Below are 9,882 nucleotides of genomic sequence, written 5' to 3' on the forward strand. Positions count from 1 at the left end.
CTTGTATGTCATTACACTCGTCATTACAAGACGTCGAAGTACATTTCTATCTGCCTCAGTCATTTTCTTCCCGTCTTTTGATAAGACCAGCAGTATGCAAAATTGGCACTTTTCTCTGATTTCTCCTTGATGAAGTTCGACAAGTAGCGTAAGTTGGTTTCCTCTCTCAGTCTTCCACACTCCTACTGTCTTGAAAAGCACGCTGAAACTCGCTGGAATCAACATCATTTTCTTCAAGGAAGGACACAAACTGAGGTGACAAAATGTGCATCAGATACTTGAAAGGCTATCTCAGGGGTTATCTTGTCTGCTCTCATGGCCTTGACGTAAGATTTTCCTTCGAAAACTTAGCCGATAGAATAGAATAATTGCGGAACTATTTTCAGAATCATGTAAGTCTTGTCGGCGTTTTGAACATTCTAACAGCCTTTGCTTTCCTATATTCCTTAGCTCTGACAACTTCTCCTCATTTCCTCGTCTTTTCTGGCATAAAATGCACAAAATATATTTGAACGTAGTAGTATACTCGTTTGTAGTAAGGAACCCGTTGTAAAAGAGCCTGCGGGGAATAATACATCGCATTTAAAAACAAAAATCGTTTATGAAGAGACGAGAGGTGACCCCTCTTAGGCCTTAGCATAACAATAGCTACAACAGAAGCCAAGAATTCAGGTTCTCTCACCTCAGTTCAATGGTAGCACTCAGATTTATTTACCAGTTGACACGCATTGTTCACACTATATGCATATTTAAAAAAACCGTAAACCACACCCACCGCGATGAGCGACTTAACATGCACCATCATCAGGTGTCTTTTTAAAGCATTGAATTGACTTTCTTACCTTTGAACACCGCCGTTTATATTACGATTCTAGCTCAAAAGACACGGTAGATACGCTCAAACATTCTCCGGGCGCCATCTTGGCCCCCATCTTGGATTCTGGACTTCCGGTCCAAATTTCGACGTGGAAACAGGCATTTTCGGATTCAGCAAGGTTTAATGAGCCTAAATAAGTTGTTTCTCCTATTGTTATATGAAATGCTCCTGACATTCTTATTTTAGAACTTATTGAAAATCTGTCCTAGCCTAGTCTGCCAATTGGCGTAAATAAATATCTGTACCTATCTAAGTATCTAACTAAAGCATCTGAAAAACCGGTGTAGTATAGAATGGGAAAACTCTTGTAGTAATGAAAAATTTTAAAAATTCCTATGAACCAATAGGATATGAAAAGTATCACTAAGTATAAAACTTGAAGATTGCTTAAAAGATTAATCCGAAACGTCCCAAAAACTTTTGGAAGAACTAAATGATAACAGTCTGAAGAATCTGAAGATTTCGGAGACTCTGAAATTTGAAGAAACGAACGGATCTGAAGAATATAAGGAATCTGAATAATCTGTACATTTGGGAGAATAATAAAAAATCCACAAAATCTGAAAGTGATTCGGTTCAATCTGAAAAATTCGGAGAAATGGAAGATTCCCAACATTCGAGCAATGGAAAAAACCGAAAGAATTCGAAGAAATTGAAGATTTTCTAGAACCTGAAATCTGGAACAAAAGTCAAGCACCGTATTTATTTAGTTACTGTATACTGCAAATTGTGATAGATTATTTATAAATACGACATTGTGTAGTTGCATATTCTTGTGGCCGTGCTATCCAAAAACCTATATAAATCCGTTACGTCTTTCCTTTATGCCTTTAATAGATTATTAAGTATTGGATGAGTTAAATTACATTATTGAAATATATAACATATAAGCGTTAAACTAGGCACCATTTACTTGTAATAATCCCATTACTCATGTAATATTCAAAGGAATTTCCTAATGCGTAAAATGAGATTAAATCTTGGATTAAATCTATCGATTGGCGAATACAAAATACATTCATATGACCTGGATGTGTGGATGATTAGTGTCTGTCAAGTTTAAATTTTTCAATTTGAAAGAATCAATCCTCCACTTTAAATTCAGCTAAATTTACAGTTCGTTTCCGTGTAATCAAAACAAAGGGTTGGGAAATTTTCTAAGGTGCTAGTAAATCTTCCCGAGAGGGGCTTTTTTTACCGGAACACAAAACAAAAGACCCCACTCAAAATATTTGTTGAGACCATCAGCCTCTCGCGACTGTCGTAAAGGAAACTGGAAAACTGAACAAAAACCGTGCCCACTTTGTAACACAGAACAAAAATGAACAACCGTATTACCGTACCATGTACATAAGTCATTTCAAGTTTGTCATCTTCAAATTCCAGGTTGCCCTAAACTCAAGAAAGGCTATATAGTATCAGTTTTTGAAACTGCCGTCACTATTTCATTCATGAATTGATGAAATGGGGTAGTATATTAAGGAATATGGTAACAGTTTTTACAAAACGTGATACTGTTAGTAACTATAAACACGCCATTTGCCTTACAACCAAACGTACTGCTAACATTTACATATACCTAGCCATTACGGTTCAGTTAATCCTACGGTTAATTGTCTGAATAAACTCTGCATCATCTGGTTTAAAACTAATTTGCATTTCCATTGAAACTATCAGAGAGTTAGTAGTTAAGTTGTACTTGGAACGTCCGGTGCGTCCAAGCGTTTGCGAAACACATATGCCGTTCCGTTTGACAATATTACTCTTACAAAAGAGAAAACGGAATATAGGAGATATAATAAACAGTATAAATAACAAATTTACATTTCCATTTCTCTTAATATGGGGAAAAAATCCAGCGTTGTCTTTATTAAATCTGAGCTCGCATGAACAAGCAGTCTTGTTTCTGTAGCATTGAATATCCGAACAAACGACGTGCATTATAATGAAATATTGCGTTTTTTAGTCCTTCGTCGAGAAGGTTGATACTTGGTTAGGTTCAAAGAGGATTACTTATTGTATTATTGCTTTTCTACCTCGGAATCGAGCTTTAAAAATTTATATTGCCCTTACACGCATAAATGTCTGCCTTCTGTAATAAGGAATCGTCTCATTTTAAAATATCCTCGGGGGTTGTGTTTCATCGCCCTTATTTTAAGGGGTAGGTGCAAAATATAAATATTTATGCAATTCTATTTGAAAGAGTTTGATAGGGGAGAAAATTTGAAAATCCATACCATTTCAGTTTGAAATTTAAACTTCGATCATTCGGAAAATTTATTTTATGCGTATGTGTGCATCAGCTTTTCTCTTGTCGACGATGTTGTATGCCTTTATGCGCCCGATAACAAATTTTATGTGTTTTGATGGACTGACTTGTTTACGTCTCTTCCCGTATCGTTTATAATTCATCACGTTGCTTACCATTTCTATTTTATCCAATCTTTCCATCTATTAAAGATTAAAGAGAGCTCAGCGTTGTAGGTATTTTCAGTAAGCTACTTGAACGTATTATGAGATAACATGTGAGGTTTCGTGAATCTGACATGTGTGATACAATCTTAACGAAGAGCTCAAAATCCTTAAATGCGTTCATTAGATAATAATTATAATAATAATCTACTTCGGAAATATTTAAAATCGTTGCCTGTCATCCTCGTCTTCATCGTTCCTTTTCCTACGTTTCTATTGCAGAATTTCAAACACATTTGAAAACAGGAATAGAGGCTTGTTGTACAAAAAAAAGCCCCTTATGTGAAGAAATCGTGCTGAAAATGAATTTTAATTGAAATACCGTTCAATCAAAGATATAAGATGCGGCAATTGGAATTTAATTTTGCACTTCCCTATTAAAACAAGTTATAATGCACTAGGCTAAGCCTTTGACTTAAAACCGCTAAATCAAGTTGAAGGAAACCGCTTTTCTCATCACAAGAGTTTATAAGGACTAAACACAGTTGAAATAAGAATTTTCCTTCATGTCTCTTGAGATTGCGGTCGAGAGAATCTGCTGCTATGTATTGTTTCTAATGAAATGAAGGAACAAATTAAGATTATTTACACGGTCAACACAATTAGCGTTTGTAACTTTAAGAGTTTGCTTTTTTCTAAAGAAATAGTATCAAATGCGGGGAAATAAATGTAATTTTCGTTCTAGAAGCCTCGACTGTAACAGAATCTTGGGTAAGAGGAAGGTTAAGTTTGCCCATTATTATAATCAATGAAGGTTTCTTACTTCTTAATCTTTAGTAATACATCCGATTTTATATTTATTGATTAATCATAAAACATTTGCAATAAAATTTTTAATAGCTCCTCCATGGATTTTGATATTTTTATCCCTTATGTAGAAATTAAGTAAGGTTGGACTAAGTATCCCTCTATCCTTTTATTGTCCAGACTCCTTCCATCCCACCCTTATCGTACCTATTTCTTGTCTCTCCATATATCTACTTGATTCTGTTCTTTAAATTTGTGTGTCATTTTCCAAGCCCCTTCCTATTCTTTCAAACGCTACCTCTTCTCTTCCCTCATCCTCTATCTATCCCACACTCTTTCTCGCGATTTCCTTGTAGTACTTTCATAATGTGCTGCTTTCGGTCCTCCATTTGTGTTTCTCTCCAACTATGTGTTTTTCCCTTTTCCTCAGTTTATTATCTTCCAAAAGTGTTTCTCTGTTTTTATTTCCCTAATATTGTGTCTGTTTCTTCATCTTTGTTTCCTTACATTTTTTTGTACTTTTTTGTTCTCTCACCTCCTTTGCGACGAACTTGGACGGTTACTTGAAAATTAAACTGTATAGGTAATTAAAGAAAAATAAAACTAAATTAAGCCGCAAGAAAATTAATACAATTATACAAGGTGACAATTTGAAAACCTACCACTCCCCATGTCTTAGTAAATAAACGAGATATTTAAAAAAATCAAAATCCGTTTCGGTAATTCGAAGGGGGAATTACAATGACATAGATGCACCCCCTCCAACCCCCTGCGCCCCAGCCACCCCAACTTTTAAATCTTAACGAGTTGTTACGTTCCTTTTTTTTCGTTCAGTTTGTCGTTAGTTTTGTCGCCTTCGAACCGCCCTTTATAAGTTTTATTTTGATTTTATTTTAGGTTAGGATTTATATTTAGTTTTAGAATTAGGGATTTTTGTTTGGGTTTCGTTGGTGGTTGTATACCAGTGGCGTACCATTCTATAGTATTCATTTTATTTCTTTTAGGACTGTAAGTTACGTTTGGAATTCGCCGTATTTTTTTTTTGTATCTGTGATCCCGTTTTTACCCTCGTCCTATTTCTTTTGGCTCTTTAATCTTTTCCTTATGATTTTCTGCTCATTTATCTTTCACCTGCTTTCTACGTTCTGTGTCGCTTCTTTGGTTTCCTCTGTAGCGTCCTCTATCGTTTGTGTATTGTATTAATTTTTCCCGCTTTACGTTACTTTTTGATTTTTCCCCAAATTTCGTCCTTGATTGCGTGATCGTCTTCCTTTTTATTATTTCCGGAGGCCATTCTAATACTTATCGTTTTTGCTGTGCGTGCATGAGGTGCAAAATTTTTCCAAATTTTTATCCAAGCTTAATTGGGATTTAGCCTCTTTTTATTGAGATCTCCAGAAGCTCGGAGAAGTTTTTATTATATCGAGCCGCCCATAGTTTGGGGATTTAGCGATCTCGTAAAACACGCCGTATTGGTCTACGATTATCTTTTCACCACCTTGTGAGTATTTTTTTTTTGGTTTGTTTGTCGTTTTGCATGTCATTATTTTTCGTTCCCCTTTTAGGGCCTTCTTTTCTGTAATTTAATTACTGTACGGCGTCTACCTACTACCTTCATGTAAGCAGCCCCTAGACGACACCATCAGCTGGATCTGAAGACAATTGAAGACGCCGTTTACCCCGTTTCCGTTCCCCTAATTAATTGTTCCCTTTTCTATTCAGCATTTCCCCTACCGCTTAAGTTTCGTTCCTCTATTCTTTATCCTATTTTCCCCTTGCTCTTTACCGTCCCCTTCTCTCTATATAACTACCCTTAACGTCGCCTGCTGGACTCCGCCAACAGAAACTGCAAGTATTGTATTGAGTTCGCAAATTGTTTGTTATATTTCCCCTTTTGCTTCGCCCCCCCCCCAATCACTCCCCAAGTAAATAAATACATAAATAAATAAATTAAGAATCAAGAAAGGTAACCCCACTGTAATGTGAGATCTCACAATAAGCAGTAACCCAGTATCTTAGTAGTTTGGTAATTGTCTATATTTTCATTGAGTGTTACCCTTTATACCATAATTCCTACCTAGCCCCATCCCTTCTTCCTCCCCTAGATTATTGTCTTCCCCTCAAAAAAAACCCTAACGCAAACAGTTTGCTTTTATTATCATTTTTTTTTGAGTCACAATTTTGTTACACCTATAGCACAGATAAAAATTTTATCTGTGCCTATAGTTTGTTTTACGTCCCAGGCGAAATTACTCGTAAATATGTTATGCTTTCTTTAATTGTCGTATTTCTCCCCTTCTTTTAAGCCCTAATTTCCTCGACCATCGGAGGGCTAATTTCTAATTTTGGAGCACGGATCCCTAACTGGGAAAAATAAAAATTAGTGGCGCTTTAAATTGGATCTATTACCCGCCTAGTCTCTCTATGAGCAGCCGCAGCCGTGGTTAGGGCTATTTGTTCCTTGCTTCCCTGACTTATTTTGTGCCCCGTTTACTCTGCGTCCTTGACCACGTTACAGAGTGACCCCCCCATGTGTGATACGTTGTTGGAAAGCTCTGAAAAAAATGCTTTCCAACCATACCAAATAGCATTACATTTAGGATAGTAATTATATTATAGTAATATGTATCACATTAGTTCACTAGGGTGACAACGTTCAAAATTAAAACTTCTTTCATTAATTTCTCGGCTTCTGGTCATTATAAAAATCCAGAACCAGTCCCAAAACTCCACCACCATTTGACACCAGATACAATCTAATCAGACGAGGTTTGCTGCAGTACATCTGATTAGTTACCGGTATTTATGTTTACACAAATGGCCGGGCTGAAATTTCCAATTTCGGTTAGTCCAGTAAGGTGCATTCCTAATAGCAGTTTTTGGGTCAAACCACAGGCTACTTCATCAGATTTATCTATGTGTAAGCCGGTTTCTATCCTAGTTTCAAATTACCAATGAGCAACTAAAATCGGCCAATCGGGTGTTCATTAAAGCTGGCAGCTCTCATCATTCATCAATGTACGATGGGTTCATTAATTCTGATATAATTCCTGTACGAAAATGGGCGAAAAGCCGTCTCTAAACACTAATAATAATATGGTCTTTATTTAGAGAAAGATTTTATGACAATTTATAGCATAACAGCGCATGGGTCGAGATTAAGCTCACGTTGAGGCTAGAATTCCCAAGAAAGGTGGAGTTGGCACTCGGATTTTCCAGCCCGCTGGCGCACTAGGGTGATAACGTTCAAAATTAAAACTTCTTTCAATAATTTCTCGGCTTCCGGTCATTATAAAAATCCAGAACCAGTCCCAAAACTCCACCGCCATTTAATAAAGACGATTTATTATTATTATTATTATATTTGACACGAGATACACTCTAATCAGACGGGGTTTGCTGCAATACATTTGATTAGATACCGGTATTTATGTTTACCCAAATGGCCGGACTGAAATTTCCAATTTCGGTTAATCCAGTAAGGCTCATTTTTAATAGCAATTTTTGGGTCAAGCCACGGGTGATCTACTTTATCAGATTTATCTATGTGTAAGCCGGTTTCTATTCTGGTTTTAAATTACCAATGAGCAACTAAAATCGGCCATCACCGGGTGTTCATTAAAGCTGGTAGCTCTCATCAAAGTACGGTGGGTTCATTAATTCTGATGTAATTCCTGTACGAAAATGGCCGCCTTGTTACAATTTTGTCAGTTTAGGTTACAAGTAATGCAACTGAAACGATTTCATTTTATTTTAAAAGGGGGGGGATCAGCGAAGGCCGCCGTAACACGAATTCGAACCAGGGACCTTCAGATGACATTTAGTCTGCCATATGTTGTACAAGACAATTTTACAGTGACATTTACTAGCGTCGCACCCAATGTATGAAAATTACTACAGAGATTGCGTCTATAAGTGCGGAAACGGTCGAATATCTCAGTTATCTGCAACCGATTTTAGATTTAAATGAGACTCTACCGACAATTCTTTTCCACTTTCAGTTTGTCCGGAAATGATCCTAAGACTTTTTTTAATAGAACACCCCGTATATTTTTTCATTTTTGATAATCACACACATAATAAAAACTGCATTCAAAAATACTAGAAACAATGTATTCATTTACCAAAATATACAGGCTGTTCTATTTATTAAAAATTAATTAAAAATTTATGGCCAAATCGAAAGTGGAAAAATTTTCATTCTGACCAATGAATTTTACTCTACAGTTTTACTTTAATTCGACCGTTCCGGAATTCTGTATGGATGACAGTATAACTTTTTTCTAAACAGAAACAATACCAGAAAATAGAAAATATACAGTGTGTAAAGCGATGGGGTATACACCTGGGTATACAAGAGGGAATTTTTTTTTAAATATTGATTTATGAAAAAAATTTATTCTTCATGATATTTTTTGCTTGCTTTGAAAGTACCAATACCGTTTCGATAATCTAAAATTTATTTATAGAAATCTGGAAAAATAATAAAATTAATTTTTTTTATTGAAAGTTATCATTCTACCTCGCATTCTACATTATAATCAAGACAGCGTATTGCTATCAAACCACAATCAATCGAAACGTTATTGGTACTTTCAAAGCAAGCAAAACATATCATGAAGAATAAATTTTTTTCATAAATCAATATTTAAAAAAAATGCCCTGTATATCCCATCGCTTTACACACTGTATATTATACAGCCTTTAATGAGGCCCATTCCCAAGGACCTCTGTGTCGACATTTAGTCAATCATGGTGCAGATCAATTAGTTCTGATCAAAAAAGTGCAGATTTAGAAGTTTGTGGCAGCAGTATCGGTGGAAGTCTTAGTCTTGGTTTTTGTATTAACGTCTCAGAGATAGTTTTCTTGCAGGGAAGCGGTTTGACGTGGTTCGCCTTATTACCATTTGAGAAGCTTACTCTTCCGAAGGTAAGGTCGCAATAGCTTCGGTCGAGGAGCCATTCCCTCCGTAGGGATGAATCCTGCAGCAATCTATCTATCTGTCACGTGGAGACGCATATGGTAGGGCGTCCATCACTAATGCCCGTTAAGCGGAGCTTAGCTTAAGCGTAGCTTAAAATCCAATGGCGACGGTTATTGAGGCAATGGTTACCATGGATTTTAAGCTACGCTTAATTTAAACTCCGCTTAAATTTGTCGGTGCAAACGGATTAGTTTATGCGATTAATGACCATTTGCACCGACAAATTTAAGCTTTGCTAAAAATCATTGACAACGATTATTACGACAATATGGTTGTCATTCATTTTAAGCCACGCTAAAGCTAAGCTTAATTTAAATTTGTCGGTGGAAAACGGCCTAATACACTTTTCACTTGTTGATGACATAATACGTAATCAATCATAATGAAAAATATTCCAACGGCTTTGATTAAATACAGAACAAAGGAATTAAAATCTTGCGAATTACGATCCTTGTACTTGTGTTGGAGAGGCCAATTAAAAGCAACTGTTTTAATAGAAACTTCTTGCAATAAGGAATGAAATAAAACATAAATCGATTTTGATTAAAGTACTTTATGACTAGTTCTGACCATAGCCAGCTTTTGCCAGGAGCGGGTTCATCTCTAGTTTAGTTGCAGCACAAGCTGACACTCGCTTATTTTCACTATTACCTCGCAACAGAAAGGACAAAACGCCAAATGACGGACGTGTCTCGAATGCAACTGTATAACACAAAAGCTTTTATGTCCTTTGACCCGAGGGAAACGTCCCGTCAAAGAGCAGACAATCATCACTCTGCGGGCGCAAAGTTCAAATGACCA

Source organism: Photinus pyralis, unplaced genomic scaffold (assembly GCF_008802855.1).
Source record: "Photinus pyralis isolate 1611_PpyrPB1 unplaced genomic scaffold, Ppyr1.3 Ppyr1.4_LG4, whole genome shotgun sequence".
In the NCBI taxonomy this organism is placed as follows: Eukaryota; Metazoa; Arthropoda; class Insecta; order Coleoptera; family Lampyridae; genus Photinus; species Photinus pyralis.